The 16,858-nt window shown below is 45.8% G+C and overlaps 3 protein-coding genes across 6 annotated transcripts in view; 2 read left to right on the top strand and 1 right to left on the bottom strand.

Moving 5' to 3' along the window:
• Window positions 1–16,858, top strand: part of LOC310757072 (uncharacterized protein) — a 238,572-nt gene that overhangs the window by 196,307 nt on the left and 25,407 nt on the right. The gene's annotated exons all lie outside the window — the stretch shown is intronic.
• LOC310757028 (uncharacterized protein) overlaps window positions 1–16,858 on the bottom strand; it is a 163,842-nt gene that overhangs the window by 91,089 nt on the left and 55,895 nt on the right. The window lies entirely within an intron of this gene.
• The window catches only part of LOC310756442 (uncharacterized protein), a 142,109-nt gene that overhangs the window by 19,566 nt on the left and 105,685 nt on the right, over window positions 1–16,858 (top strand). The window lies entirely within an intron of this gene.

Consider the following 16,858-nt stretch of genomic DNA (forward strand, 5'->3'; position numbering starts at 1 on the left):
TTTAATTCTTTTACGATCTGTTGTCTGAGCATGAAAAGCTCGTGGCTCGTTTCTGTCTTTACGGTGCGATGTTGGCTGCTGAGATGACAACCGTGACTGACGAACAGAAACAGGCTTGGGAGTACTTTGCTTTCTTTTGGCTCTGCAGTCCTTTGCAAAATGTCCTTGCTTATTGCAGAACCAACAACGCTTGGCAGCTTTAAATGCAGTCGTATCACCACAAGTTTGCATATGGCGTTCCTCATTACTTCTGGAAATAGTGCTTATGGCACAAGCCTCCCTTCTGTCCAACTCGCCCATTAATCTTGCCGTCACCCCTTCCACAGCTAATTGTGCTGGTGGAACAGCAGATATCTGGCTAGCTATACCATCGAAGTCCTCATTAAGGGAACAAAGAATGATAAAAACATACTGAATATCAGGTATGTCCATGTCCCTTTGAATTAATTCGCCGCGTATTGCCTCCAGACGTCTCAAGTGTGCTGCCAAATCACCACCAGGCTGCAACTTCGTCTGGTACAACTGCTTGAAAAACGTCAATGCAGATGCTGACTCTTTTCTAACATGCACTGCTGCAAGACTGTCCCACATTTCTTTGGCAGTTTTCTTATTTCTTATATAGACTACTTGCTGGTCGCTGACTGCCAAATTAATTATCGCCCTGGCTTTTGCATCTCCTTTCGACCAAGCATTAGTCACAGGGTCAGGGGGGTCATCAGTTACATAGGTCCATACTTCTCTAGAGGTCAAAAGCGCCTCCACCTGAAAAGACCATAAACTATAGTTCTCATCTGTTAGCTGTGGGAAGACCAGAGCCTTCTCAGCTTCAGGAACCCGGTCAAGCATTCTGGAACTCTTCCAGACACACAGAACTACGCTAACAGGAGAAGGAGTTTTCAAACCTTTCTCAGAGTCCAAAAATATGCAGTCATCCACTCAGCAGCTGGGCCCATAACCAAAGATGTTGGCTATTTGCAGTATGGTAGCGCTGCAGAGAGCTTGCTGGAGAGACCATGCATTAAAAAAAAAGGACTCAAAAATAACTTAAACAAGGTTTTAATAAGAAAAACAAAAACTCCATTTACACTAAATACATTAACAACCAAACCAGACCCAACCACCAACCCATCCCCCAGGGTAATGGGAGAGCTAGGTGCTGCTCCTTATATACTACACCCAAATGCTGACACACCTTAATCAAATACAACTCAGCAGCACCTGCTATGTTTCACAGCTGTAAAGCTGGGTCTCGTTATCTTGCTCTGGCCCTTGCTCTGGCCCCTTAAAGACATACACATCGGGTGGAACAATGATGAACCTTTACATTTAAAGAAACCATTCAACAGACCTACCCCCATCTCCTGTAGATTCTTCTTCATAAAACTCCAAGAAATGTTGTCAAAGGCTTTCTCTGCATCCACAAATATCAGAACTGCCTTAGTATTGATATTCACTTGTAGTTTTTCTAGGATATTAATTATATTCCTCATGTTGTCAGACAAATGTCTGCCCGGGAGAAAGCCCGCTTGGTCTTTATGAATTTCTTCTGCTAACACCTTTTTTAATCTTTTAACCAAAATATCTGCAAAGATTTTGTAATCCACATTAAGCAGCGATATGGGGCGGTAATTTTTGAGCTGTGTCTTTTCAGTCTCTGTATTCGGTATAAGTGTAATGTAAACTTCCTTCCACGACTCTGGTGCCCTTCTCCCAATATTTAATTACAGACTTCCTTCAATGGTTGTATTATCCATTCTTTCAAAGATCTGTAATATCTTGAAGTCAAACCATCTGGTCCTGGAGATTTACCTAATTGCATGTTCTGGATGGCCCCTTCCACCTCCTGATCCGTTATTTTGTAATTCAACATTAACTGTTTTTCCTGAGAGATTTTGTGTAGTCCATTTATTTTCAAAAATTGATCAATGTCTATTTCTTTCTGCTTCTCCTATGTATAAAGTTGTTTAAAATACCTCTGAAAACACTTCCTAATCTCCACTGGGTTCTGTATATTCTTTCCTTCCACTTCCAAATTCGTAATAGTATTGAGTTTCTGTCTTTTTTTCATTTGCCAGGCCAACAATTTTCCACACTTATTTGCCGATTCAAATGACTTTTGCCTCATCTGTTTAATCTTCCATTCTATTTCCTGATTCATCAGCTTCGTATATTGTACTTGGTATAACTTTATCTCTTTCAGGATCTCCTGTGACTTTGGTTTTGCTCTCAGTTTCTTCTCTCCTTCCTTTATTTTCCCCAGGATTTTATCCTTTTTTTCATTCTGAGTCCTCTTCTTAATTGCATTCTGTTGTATTAAGGATCCTCTCATAACCGCTTTACTTGCGTCCCAAATTACTCTTTTTTCCACTGTAGTATTCATATTTATCTCGAAATAGTCTCTTAGAGTTTTTTGGGCCTTCTTGGTCACCTCTTCATTCCTAAACAAAGTCTCATTCTCAAAGTCTCAAATCTCATTCTCTTCAGTTCTTCCTCTGTCACAAGCATTCATTAACATTGTTCAATAATCTGGAGCTCCCATTTCCTCCTGAGGCTCTAATTAGCTTCTCTCTTCATTGCAGATGGTGATGAATTAGAAGGGAAGAACAAGGGGGAGCACAACAGAATCCACATAGTGGAGAAGTCATATAAATATTCAGAGTGTGCAGAGAACATCCGTCAAAGCTCCCAGTCCACCTCCTGTCAAAGAAAGAGCTTCATTCAAAGGAATAGCCTCACTTCACACGAAAGAACACAGAGTAGGGAGAAAATGTATCAGTGCAGAGAATGTGGAAAGAGCTTCAATCGGAAGGATCACCTCACTTCCCATCACAGAATTCATACAGGGGAGAAACCATATAATTGCTTGGAATGTGGAAAGAGCTTCAGTCACTGGGGGAATCTCACTTCCCATCAAAGAGTTCATACAGGGGAGAAACCGTATCAGTGCTTGGAATGTGGGAAGAACTTCTGTCAAAGGGCGACACTCACTTCCCATCAAAGAATTCATACAGGGGAGAAACCCTATCAGTGCTTCGAATGTGGGAAAAGCTTCAGTCAAAGCACCAGTCTCACTTCCCACCACAGAATTCATACAGGGGAGAAACCATATCAGTGCTTGGAATGTGGGGAAAGGTTTCGTGTGAGTGGTGAACTCGCTTCCCATCAAAGAATTCATAAAGGGGAGAAACCCTATCAGTGCTTCGAATGTGGGAAGAGCTTTCGTCAGAGTGCTGAACTCACTTCCCATCAAAGAATTCATAAAGGGGAGAAACCCTATCAGTGCTTCGAATGTGGGAAGAGCTTTCGTCAGAGTGCTGAACTCACTTCCCATCAAAGAATTCATACAGGGGAGAAACCCTATCAGTGCTCAGAATGTGGAAAGAGCTTCAGTCACAGGGCCCAGCTTACTTCCCATCAAAGAATTCATACAGGGGAGAAACCCTATCAGTGCAGAGAATGTGGAAAGAGCTTCAATCAAAAGGGTAATCTCACTTTTCATCAAAGAATTCACACAGGGGAGAAACCCTATCAGTGCTTGGAATGTTTAAAGAGCTTTCGTCTCAGACACAGTCTCACTTTTCATCAAAGAATTCACACAGGGGAGAAACCCTATCAGTGCTTGGAATGTTTAAAGAGCTTTCGTCTCAGACACAGTCTCACTTTGCATCAAAGAATTCATAAAGGGGAGAAACCCTATCACTGCTTGGAATGTGGAAAGAGCTTTCGTCAGGGTGGTGATCTCACTTCCCATCAAAGAATTCATACAGGGGAGAAACCCTATCAGTGCTTCGAATGTGGGAAAAGCTTCAGTCTGCTGGGATGCTGGATGCAATAATCCTATACACGACTGTGACATGTTTGGGAAAGTCTTGCTCTTAAGTTTCGCTCCTGCACACAATACTGCACAAACAGTACTAAGACACTCCCTCACCACCCCAGAATGTTCAGTCCATATTGAGTTCATGAAACACCGTAACGTACCTGACTTGTTCTTAATGCATAGTTGACCACATCTACGGATGAATGCTATATCAATCACTAGTAAAAGTTTAATTAGGAGGTCTTCATGCCTGTGTAATTCTGTGCACCCTTTCCCAGCCTGTAATCCATTGGTGATTAATGTAATCTTTGCTTTGTACTTGTGTTGACCAATCAGCAATAAGCACATATGTGGCAATGCTGTAATATTCAATAAAAGGGACTCCCCGAGACTTGCTCGAGAGATGCCTCCCAGATGACACTCGCTACCTGTCTGTCGTTATTTCAACCCAACATCTGGTGACCCCGACGTGATAGATCCCTCACGCAGCCAAATCCCTGTACTTCACTCGACTGGAAAAGTCTCAGCGCGCTACTTCGTGAGTATGGGGGGGGGGAATTGACTAAATTCCAAAAAGAGCATGCCAAGGAGCTACTCTATCTCGTTAGACAGCGGGTGGCGGGTGTTCATATTTCTTTAAAAGAAATTGAACAATTGCTATGTGAGATTGCTTGCCAATGCCCTTCTTATCCAGAGGCTGGTTCTTTGGAAGTAGAAACTTGGCAAAAGATCGGAAAAACTCTTTTCGCAGAACCGAGGGCTCCGATTCATTGTCTGCTTACTTGGCAGAAGTGTGCAGACGCCGTCGCTAGATTAGGACCTCAGGCATCTCCGACGGCACCTGCTCTTTTGTCAGTTGCAGACAATCCCCCACCTTACCCCAAGATTTTACCTCCATTGCAACCTTGCCAGCCCCTCCCTACGCCTCAGCCCCCATCCACCCCCCCATCCCTCCTTCGCCTGCCCCAGCCCCTGCGTGCTCTTCTACAGGAGCTGTGCGCGCCGCGCTTTCTTTAGCTAGGCAGAAAGGGCTCCTGTCCTTAGAGGAAGAATCTGAATGGGCTGGGGAAATGCCATCTGCTTTCCCTATCTCCTATACCAACCCAGGAACTGCTCAACAACAGGTGTTGTACGAGGCACTTCCTTATTCTGTCATGAGGGAACTAAGGAGAGCCATTACTGATTCTGGTTTAAAATCCTCCTATGTGATAGGGATGCTGGAGGGGATAGCAAGCGGTTACACAATGCTACCCCAAGATTGGAAAGATTTGATGTGCATGCTTTTATCTCCAGCGCAATATGTAGTTTTTGAAAGTGAATTTAAACATAATGCAGCAGCCCTGGCTGATCCGCAGCATACAGCCAATCAACTCTTTGGTGCTGGTCCGTATGATAATATACCAGCACAGGCGCAATTAACACCTTTGCATTTTAGTCGCACCACGACCTGTGTGCAACGCGCCTTTCGGAAAGTCCCTGTCTCAGGGCAACCACTGAGCTCCTTTGTTAATATTAAGCAACAGCATTCGGAGCCTTACCATCAATTTATAGATAGATTGAAAGAATCAATCACCAGGCAGATAGATGACCCTACAGCCCAAAATGAATTGATGAAAAAATTGGCTTTTGAAAATGCAAACACCGACTGCAAAAAGGCATTGCAGTCAGTTATACATCGCCCTAAATATGACCTGGCTGATATGATTCAAACTTGTGCAGAAATTGGAAGCCAGAGTCATGTGATGTCCTTGCTTGCCGGTGCCATCCAAGCTGGCAATAAGCCGACAGGCAATTGCTTCAACTGCAAGCGCCCAGGTCATTTTGCCAAACAATGCAGAGACCCTGGCGGATAATACCCCCATCTTCGTCAAAAAAAGAAAAGAAAAGTGGGAAATGGAGATTTGCTTCTGTGCCTCATTTCGTGCCTTAATATAAATTCCATGATAGTGCTCATTTTCAGTGTTTTGTTTTTGCCCCTTTCTGCTTCCGCTCCTAATAGTGGTGATTCCACACCAATAAATGTGTGGGAATCTTTTGCAAAAACCCTCAATGTTTCATCCTTTTGCCTAACTCAGCAGGTATCAATAGGTGAAATCCTTGGGTCTTGCCTTATCCCTGTTTGCCATGACCCTCTCGATTTGCAAAATGATACCTGGTTTTATTCATCCTTACCCCAAAATGATTCTCTCCGCACCCTTGGTTATTCTGGTTACCATAACTGGGGTAACCAAGTGCGCAGACGCCCATCTCTAGCCATTGATTTGTTGACCCCATACGTGGCCTCTTTTAATATCACTTGCGCCCGTATGGTCAATTGCACAAAGCCCAACTGTGTGACAATGGGCAAGGATAATTTCAACTGCTCTGATTATGTAAATATTTCCTATGTATATAAATATACAGAGCTGCCTGAAGGCTGGTTCTGGTCGTGTCCAGGCTACACATTCAATTATATTCCAGCAAATATTAGCCATGGCACACCTTGCTGCTTAAGCCGTTTGTCTATCATATTACCCAAGAAGCATCATTTATCCCACTCTCGATATCGACGCTCTGTGGAATTGACTAATGATTGTGATGATTCTGTTTCTCTCCCTAGCAGATCTGAATATATTTCTCTAGCCGTCTCTCTTTTAGGAGTCCCCGGATTGGCTGTACGGAATAGCAGGAATATTAACTCTTTAGCTTGCTCCGCAGCAAAAGCCTTGAATTCTACTTCACAAGCTCTTCACCTTTTGAGTAAAGAACAGAGTGAATTGCGTCACGGACTCTTACAGAATCGCGCTGCAATAGATTATTTGCTAATGCTTCATCATTATGGTTGTGAACAAATGGATGGCATGTGCTGTTTTAATATTACGGACAATTCCAAAGCTATTCAAGCACAAATTTCTCATTTGCAAAATCTCACACATCACATCAAACAGGACGTTGGACTTTCTGGCCTCTGGGATTCGTTTACCCAGTGGCTCACCGGCTGGTTACCAAATATGAATTGGCTTCGCAATCTTTTTCAATATGCTATTATCATAATATGTATATTAATTTTGCTATGTTGTTTCATCCAGTGCATCCCTGGTCTCATACGCCTTTGGTCCCAGTGTTTTTCTCCTCCTCAGCCACCCAATAAAATTATTGCTGCCTACTTTACGAAATGGCAGCACCAACAGTAAACATTAGGGGAGATGTGGGCAGAATTATCTCGGGCATGCGCTGGCAAACCACGTATCCCGAGGTATTTTTTGTCCCATTCACCCTGAATTCAGTAACAACATCGGTGGGCAGAATTATTTTGGGCATGCGCTGGCAAACCACGTATCCCGAAGTACTTTTGTCCCACTCACCATTAAATAAATAAAGAAAGGGGGAGATGCTGGGATGCTGGATGCAATAATCCTATACACGACTGTGACATGTTTGGGAAAGTCTTGCTCTTAAGTTTCGCTCCTGCACACAATACTGCACAAACAGTACTAAGACACTCCCTCACCACCCCAGAATGTTCAGTCCATATTGAGTTCATGAAACACCGTAACGTACCTGACTTGTTCTTAATGCATAGTTGACCACATCTACGGATGAATGCTATATCAATCACTAGTAAAAGTTTAATTAGGAGGTCTTCATGCCTGTGTAATTCTGTGCACCCTTTCCCAGCCTGTAATCCATTGGTGATTAATGTAATCTTTGCTTTGTACTTGTGTTGACCAATCAGCAATAAGCACATATGTGGCAATGCTGTAATATTCAATAAAAGGGACTCCCCGAGACTTGCTCGAGAGATGCCTCCCAGATGACACTCGCTACCTGTCTGTCGTTATTTCAACCCAACACAGTCAAAGCACCAGTCTCACTTCTCATCAAAGAATTCATACAGGGGAGAAACCCTATCAGTGCTTCGAATGTGGGAAAAGCTTCAGCCGTAGCACCAGTCTCACTTCCCATCAAAGAATCCATACAAGAGAGAAAATGGTTTAGTGTTTGGCATGTGGAAAAAGATTAATTCATGACCCACAAATATTTAATACAGGGTTGAAAGCATATCAGCACATGGTATGTGTATAAAATTTCACTTGTTCAAAAGTCAATTTAAGATCTCACACCAGGGTGAAGTATAGAATTATAGATTCAGAAACTAGTCCAACCCCCTCCAGAAATCTCATTTCAAGCACCCATGACAGATGGCCATCCAACTTCTTCTTAAAACCCCCCAATGAAGGTCCACCCCTTTCTGAGAGAGTTCCTTTTCACTGTCAGCTCTTACTATCAGAGAGAAAATATAAAAAAGACTTTGGAGAAGACTTCCGGTGTGATGGCCTATGGCGTTTGGCTGCTTTCCCAGGACACCGGACCCCAGTCGTGCAATTAAACAAGATGAATCTGGAGGTAATTATCCCTGTTGAACCCCGCAGGGATGGGGCGCACGTGCCTTCACCCGCACGTCGTCTGATATCTGCCGCTCGCTACAGTGGAGGCAGGGGCGCTGGGTGTTTAGCATTGCATGAATTGGACACTCTCCAATGCCAACGCCATGAGCGGGAGCATTCCTGTTTTTCAACAAAGATTTGAATTCGGACTTTGAAAGGACTTTTGTCACTCTGCTACAGAAGATGTGAGGTGAGCGTCTCTTTTCATCTTTTTTCATCCTTGCTACTGTTGGGCCAACGCCCTCCCTCACTTGTCCGAATGGTGAGGAACTTCGCCCGTAGTAGCAGAGTACAGCAGAAGCAGACTCTGGTTGGAATGCAGCATCAAAAAGATAATAAGTCAACAGAGCGACGAGCTGACTCACGCAGCCGTATCCTTCAGCAAAGCCAGATGCAAGGACCAGAGGGGAGGAGGAGGAGATATAGAAATCGCTCCCGTTCTCACACAACAATACATTAGGTAATTAGGCAATTAAAGGCACAATGTCACACTGTGCAATGAAAGAATGAAACACTGCAGTACTGACAGCTACTTCATGATATGGCAAGCCTCATGGAGAAAGAGTCAATTAATGAAATGGAATGCAAGTGAAACTTTATAAAAAACTAGAGAATTTGATGTTTAATGGCGCAGTCCTTTGTGGAGGGCTCTAATTATTATTGGCAAGGTATCAGCTTGTTTGAAGATATGGAGAGACTTTGTTCAAATACATGATTAAATATGTTTTTGGCTGGGGATGCTAAAACGGCGCAAAGGAAGGCACATTAGAAAAAAAAGGGTCCCTCTCAAAGGGGGCTGAAGACAACCGACACATTACAACTGGGGAATATTTCACACAGGAAACCATATCTGCTTGCATGGACTTTTGTCGTATGTGGATTTATAAAGTGAAGATGAATCTTTGATCTTAGGGCCCAGGGGGAGCAAGCTTGGATTGTAGAGGAACCGAACAATTATTAACTGTGAAATATATCCCACGGTGTGGTCTCTTACAGAAGATTCTTCGGTTTGGGAAAATATCAGTTCATTAAAATACATTACATGTGTCTTAATTTTAACAAAGGAAAGCTGGAAGACAGCCCAGAGTCCTGGAAGGTAAGACGGTGGAACGAAATAGGGCCTTCTGAGGAGGGACTGCACCGAAAAACAAGAAGAGCAAAATGTTCATCTTGCATGTAAATTTACATATAGATCTGTTAAATATGATGAAAGTTGCATACCAGCGGCTGTCAAGATAAAATGAAGCATTAAAATCGGTATGATATTGGAAATAAGAGAGAGAAAAGTAGGAACAAGAAACAAACAAAAAAATTCTCCTGGCCAGCCAGAACATGGTTTTATTTTTTGTATTATAATGTGACAAGATTTGGTATTGTATCAATTGGAGAAGTATTAATGAAAAGTTAATAATAATAATAAACTTTTGAGAATTATTTTTTTATTAAATATTTATTAAAATTTTCCACATTAATATGAAAAATCAAAAAAGAAAAAAGAAAAAAATTAAAAACACATAAAATTTACAAATCCATATTTTCAATAACATATTTCCCTGACTTCCCCACACCTCCCCTTCTTATATTCCAATTCAAATTGTTAGTTCAACAGGTTCTTATCCCCAATTTTTAACCTTTATATTTAATTCATTTTAGAAAAACCAATTTTAACTTATAAACATCAATATTTGTACCTCAGTGCTCATTCTTAAAACCTTTTTCTAAAGTCGACCCAAATTCCCTTCCACGAATTCCCCAATTTTCATACTAATAACAAAACAAAATAAAAAACAGATTATAATTGTACACCCTTTGGATTCCCAGACCCCACCACCCCCTTTCCCGGTTTCGATCCCCAGCAAATGTCCATCAGTCTTAATCTACTATCAGCCTGGAGACCTCACGTCCGAGGCTCTTAATTCTCTCTCAGTTCCTCTATGCCGGTTTTTTTGATAGTCCTTAGTATTAAACACCAGATCTCGGAGAAGCTCTGTCCCAATAAGGTCCATGTTTCTTCCAGCCGGACCTCCATACTTAAAAGTGGAGCCCGAATCTTGTTTCTTACTCCTTTTAAGTCCAATTGTCCCGAAAGCTCCAGCTTCCACCTTAATCAAATTTGTAATCCATAGGTCTTCAGATCTCCACATAAGGAGATCTTTCCATTCTTCAATCTCCAATTCAAACCAGATTTTCATCATCCAGTACTTATTTTCCTTTGTAACCCTCATGTCAGGCCTCTGGTTCGATTTCTTATTTTCCTTTGTAGCCATCATGTCAGGCCTCTGGCTCTCCTTTGTCATCTGCAAAATTACAGCTCCTCCTTCCTTTTCCTCAGGAACAACATATGTCTCCTTCTCCACACTCTCAAAATTCTCAAGTTTCTCTTTTTGTCCAGCTGCATGGGCTTCCTGAGTCAAATCCTTATCAAATTCAGTAATGTTATTTACTGTTAAGTTCAGAGTTGCAACATTTGTAGCCAAAACATCAATTTGGCCTTGTAACTTTCCCAAGAGAAAAAAAACTCTGTCGAACCCAGCCTGAATTTTCCCTCCTCCAGCCATTCTTGTAATGTCCCAAATCCCCCTCTAGAGGGATTTTGGTAACTTAATATTCTTTCCAGTTCAAATCCAAAAATCAAGTTAGTTTGTATCAGTTCTTCCTTGTTTTCAACAAAATATAACCAAATTGCAACAAATATATCCAGCAGAGACAGCAGAAACAAAGTTCTCTATTTCCTTCTTGACAGCTAATTTTGACAGCTGTCAAACTCTTCTATATCTCCTCAACAGGCTCTCTCGCGAATCACTCCCGGGTCCGGGGGGTGGGTGGCACTTCAGCTCTCAAAATTAGCTCTTATCCTCCAGTAAAATTACTTATACTTATACTGCCAAATCGTGAAATTAATATCTTTTATCCAATAAAGAAAAAGAAATTCTCTCGACCTTAGTTAACTAGTCCTTGCTTTAAATTTTTTACAAGACGGGGAGGCGGACTTCCTGTTTGCGCCTTCCGCGATCGTGCCAAATTAAAAAAAAAATTTCCTGTACAAGTCCAATTTCCGTATTACTCACGGGTTGTTACTTTTAGAGTCCAATTGTCCACAAGAAGAAGTCAGCGCTCTCCGACCATGGCACGCGGCTTCACTCCACAGGAGGAGCAGTCGACTTTCAGCACCGCGCCGCTCACCCCGTCCCCCGTTCCGAAGCCTTTAAAAAGGCTCCTTCGCAGGTCGGGGGGGGCGCAAATGGTGCCCGCCGAGTCACCAGGTTCACAGGCTTCAGCGCCTGTGATTTCTGAGGGTCCCCGCGTCGCCGCAGCGGCAAGACCCAGCTCCTGTGGAGCCGATTCCCTCCGAAGCTCGGAGGGAATCCGCCATTAGCCGTTCGCACTAACCCGGAAGTCGAGAATTAGAGGAAAACATGACAAGCAGAAGGAGGAGGAGGGAGAGGGAGAGGAGTAAAGGGACTAAAAAAGAGGACATTGGGATGGATCTGAAAGTGCTCTTGTGGAACATAAATGGACTTAAGAATAAAACCAAAAGATACCAAATAACATAAATCTTACTAAAACAAAAATTGGACATTATATATTTGCAGGAAACATATAGAAAAAGCCAAGAAAAGGGAAGTGGTTTTGTATATTAACCCCAAATTAGATTTCAAACAAATATTCAGGGATGGGGAAGGCAGAATAATAGGGGTGGAGGTCAAATTAGAGAACAATGGATGGAGGCTGGAGCAGGAAACGGGTCCACTTTCCGGAAGAAATCACAGAATCACAGCGTCAGAAGGGCCCCCAGGGGCCATCTAGTCCAACCCCCTGCAAGGCAGGGATTGCAGCAAACGCCCAACAGCGAACCAGGCGGATGTGGAATTGGGGAGGTTGGGGGCAAGTTGTATCTCCACTCCCCAAAGATTCAGCCCCTTTCCAAGACTTCAGACTGGCTGAATTGGAAGGGACCCCCAAGGGACATCTAGCCCCTCCTGCAATGCAGACCTACTCCCCCCCCACCTCCCTCATACCCGATATCCACTTCTTCCTGCCAGGACCCATTCCAGGGGTGCATTCTGCAGGGGCTTCTTGGGATAACAAGCACCACTCTTCTGTTTCGGCTTGGGGGGCTTTGCCCTCCCAGTATCTCTGGAGGACTTATTTTTTTGGGTGGGGGGGAGAGAAAGAGGGAGGTTTGTATGTGTGGGGTCAGACTATCAAGGAAAGTAGCAAAACGCCAAGCCAGCAAGTTATGGAAACCCCGGAGCTGCCCTGATGGAACCTGCAACATTGCAAATGAATCCTAAATGCTCCCCAAAGACGACCCAGCCCCACCCCTTGCAAGGGTCTCCTGCCTCCTCCTGCGCCCCCTGTTCGGCTCCCCTCCCTCCCTCCATGGCTACTGCTCTCTCCCAAACCCACATGGGTAACCAGGCAGCTGGCTCAATCCACCCACTTCCGGGTGCTCGCTCCCCCTCGCCCAATCGCCTCGCGAGGGGAAGCCGCTGTGGAGAAAGGGGAGAGGCCATGTTGGGTCAGGGCAGCCGGTCCTCCCATGTTTGGAGCAGGAGGAAGGACCCGCGGCCATCTTGAATGAGGGCAATTCTGTGCCTGTCTGTTATACACACATACATATATACATCTGTCTATCATCTATCTACAGTGAGGGGGGGAAGTATTTGATCCCCTGCTAAATTTGCCGTTTGCCCTCTGACGAAGAAATGACCAGATCAAAATTTTAATCGTAGGTTTATTGTAGCTGTGCAAGAGAGAATAACAACAGGAAAACCCCCAGAAACCCCCCTCACTGTATATGTTGTTACACACACACACCTGGCTCTCGTTTGGAGGAGGAGTGAGAGACGGAAGCTCTTTACTTCTAGAATGGCATTTCCACGGCACCTCCTTTCCTCCCAGGAGCTCCTCCTTCCACAACCCTGCGAGGCTGGCCGCTTGCCTTTCACCCCCTTTCCAGCACTGCGTGGTTTAGTGTGGCAGCACCTGCCCTTTGGAACTCCCCGCCTCTTGCAATAAAGCACGTGCCTTTGCTAGACTCTTTTCAGGCAGCGGCTAAAAGCATTCTTGTTTAGGCAAGCATACCCAGATGCTTAGGAAGCTGAAGTAATTTTAATCTCTTTTAATATTTTAGCTTTTCTATGTTTTAAAGTAGGGTTGTTAATTTTTCTTGATTTTACTGCTGTGGTGGTGTTTTGTTTTTTGTATTGGTAAACAGCTTTGCAGGTTTTTAAAATAATTTTTTTAATGAAATAAACAATAAATGGAAATAAAACAACACAAGCCAAAAAACAATGCATCCTGCAGATTTAAGCATCTGTCCACAGTGGCCTACTTGTTATCAGAGGCCCAGAATCCACATTCCTTTGTAAGAAAATATGAAATAAAGTCAAAACATTTTTGCAGGCAAAAAAAAAATCAATATTGGGGAGGTGACAAAAACTTTTCCACACCAGGTACCCCCTGACCTTGTTATGCCACTACCCGGGGTGCAGGGAGGGGGCATGGGGGTCCCTGTTCAGATCATGCGTGGGGGGGGGAGAGATCCCCAAGTCAGGGAGAAGAGGGTCCTCCCTTGTCCTCTCTGCCAAGCCAGGGAGGGGCCAGTTCGCAGGAGTGAAGAAAGACAGTCAGGTTAACCTAAAAACCCTAAAACTGTCTGTGAGTCCCCCCCCCCCGCCAGGCCTCCAAGCCTCGCCTCAGGCACTCTCAAACTGCACTCTCAAAGCTTTTTTCCCCCTCTAAGGCTAAAAGCATTAGCTAAGCATATTGCTCTTGCTGTAACAAAAAGACTGAAATGAAGGTGGAGAACAGAGTCCTTTGCTTCTCAAAGCCTTTTTGTTTCTAAGGCCAGTGGCCTTGTTAAAACCAGATTGCAAGTTTCTTTCTGGGAACTATGCCAGAACAGGAGAATGAAACATATCTGAACACTCTGAAACCCCCTTTGGTTTCTCACCCCCTTTTCCTGGGAACAGTCCAAAATAGTCCCAAGACAGGAGCTTTCTGTTCATGCTCAGGAGACATGGGGCAGAACTTTTCCGAAGGAGGAGAAAGGGGAGGGAACTGGAAGGGGAATAGATGCTCTGTGCAAATGGCTGTGAACTCGTGCTTGTTTGTGAGTTATCACACTTGCTCCTTCTACCAGTTCATGGATGGTAGAAATAAAGCTTTTTTTCCGAAACTATTCCTTGAGTGTCTGTTGACTCCCATTTTCCCTTTCCCGGGCGCAATATTTTTCCCACCCGAGGGCAAAGCCTCATAAGGCCACAGGAGGACTGCAGCTGTTCTTCCTTGGGATCCAGATGCTGCCTTCCTTTTGGGGGAGGGGGCTTTGGGTCAAGGAAATAAACCCCCTTCAGAGGGAGGGAAAAGTCACCTTTGTGAACAGAGGATGTAGACAGACGAGAACATTCCCACATGGGGGGGGGGGACAGGGAGAAGAAAAGCCCGTCTGCATCTGCATCTGCAAAGCCGGACCACTTCCTGTGTCCCAGATGCAACAACACATGTCTCTCCCCTATTCAGGCTAAACAAGTAGACAAACTAATGTGAAAGCAAATTTCAGAACTACCCTCAGGAAATGCTAAAGCAAGGATAAAAGACTCCTCCCAACCTTTTCGGACAAATGAGGAGGGATTATCAGTCATTGGGTGCCTTGTACTACTACTAACAGAGGACATGGAACACATAAAATCCTTTTTGGCTCACTAGTAAAATTCTACTGGAAGGAAAAAATTTTTTTTTGTTTTGACTATGGCAGACCAACACGGCTACCTATCTGTAACTAGTAAAATTCTGTTATATACACATACATATCTATCATCTACCTACCTACCAACATACCCAGATATATATACACACCCCTGGTTCTCGTTTGGAGGAGTGAGAGACAGAGGCACTTCCTGGCCCTGACAGCCTCCAAGTGTAAGTTGACTTCGCCCTTCCATTCACCGCGCGAGGAGGGCCGTCCCAGAGTTGAGGCTGCCACGGAGGCCAGAAAGAGCAGAGGCCATGCTGGGTCAGGGCAACCGGTCCTTCTATGTTTGGAGCGGGAGGAAGGGCCATCTTGGATTAGGGCAATTTTGTGCCTGTCTGTTATACACACATACATACCTATCTATCACCTACCTACCTACCTACCTAGATATATATACACACCCCTGGTTCTGGTTTGGAGGAGGAGTGAGAGACGGAGGCACTTTACTGACAGAATGGCACTTCCCTCGCACCTCCTTTCCTCCCAGGAGCTCCTCCTTCCACAACAACCCTGCCAGGCTGGCCTCTTGCATGTCGCCCCCTTTCCAGCAGGCGAAGCTGCAGGGGCCACTCACTTCCTGGCCCTCCAAAAATGGAGGAGGCCTTTGACCCTTGATGAACCTGAGAGGAGCCTTGAGGGGGGCAGAGAGGGGCTCTTGCCCCTTCCCAGACTTTTCCATTTATTACTACTATTCATTAGGCCTCGCGGGGCTCTGGCACCCGGCACAGTTATGCTAAAGAATTTCAAACCCTAACAATTTAAAACAGATAGATGGATAATTGATAGGTAGGTGATCTATAGATATATGGCAGCTGCCGGATGCCCCCCTTGTTTGGGCCTGTGATGGACAGCAGAGCCAGGCCAGTCAGCGGATTAACTCCCTCAGAAATTTCCTGGAGTCTCACTCTGATTGGCTGCCAAGCCAGCGGGGGGCGGAGCCAGCCCTTTTGGCGGGAAAATGCAAGGCGGTTTTTCTGAGGGATGGTCTGAGGGGGGAGTTGGAGGGGAAGGTGGGGAGGAGAGGAAGAGGAGTCAGGCGGGAGTTCAAGGGGAGAAGCTGGGGGGAGGGAAGGGAGACCCCCAAGAAGGAGGGGTGAGGGGACCCCCTGGGTGTGGGGGGCGGACTGAGAGGGGGGAGCGGAGGGAGACCCCCAAGAAGGAGGGCTGAGGGGACCCCCCGGGTGTCTGAGGGAGAGGGAGCGGAGGGAGACCCCAAGAAGGAGGGCTGAGGGGACCCCCTGGGTGTGGGGGGCGGACTGAGAGGGGGGGCGGAGGGAGACCCCCAAGAAGGAGGGCTGAGGGGACCCCCTGGGTGTGGGGGCGGACTGAGAGGGGGGAGCGGAGGGAGACCCCCAAGAAGGAGGGCTGAGGGGACCCCCTGGGTGTGGGGGGCGGACTGAGAGGGGGGGCGGAGGGAGACCCCCAAGAAGGAGGGCTGAGGGGACCCCCTGGGTGTGGGGGGCGGACTGAGAGGGGGAGCAGAGGGAGACCCCCAAGAAGGAGGGCTGAGGGGACCTCCTGGGTGTCTGAGGGGGGGAGCGGAGGGAGACCCCCAAGAAGGAGGGCTGAGGGGACCCCCTGGGTGTGGGGGGCGGACTGAGAGGGGGAGCAGAGGGAGACCCCCAAGAAGGAGGGCTGAGGGGACCCCTGTGTGGGGGCGGACTGAGGGGGGGAGCGGAGGGAGACCCCAAGAAGGAGGGCTGAGGGGACCCCCTGGGGGTGGGGGGCGGACTGAGAGGGGGGAGCGGAGGGAGACCCCCAAGAAGGAGGGCGGAGGGGACCCCCTGGGTGTGGGGGGCGGACTGAGAGGGGGGAAAGGGCCCCCCAAGTCTGACTCCAGAGCCCGGAAGA

The sequence above is a fragment of the Podarcis filfolensis genome (genome assembly GCF_964270895.1).
Source record: "Podarcis filfolensis genome assembly, chromosome: 2".
Taxonomy (NCBI): Eukaryota; Metazoa; Chordata; class Lepidosauria; order Squamata; family Lacertidae; genus Podarcis; species Podarcis filfolensis.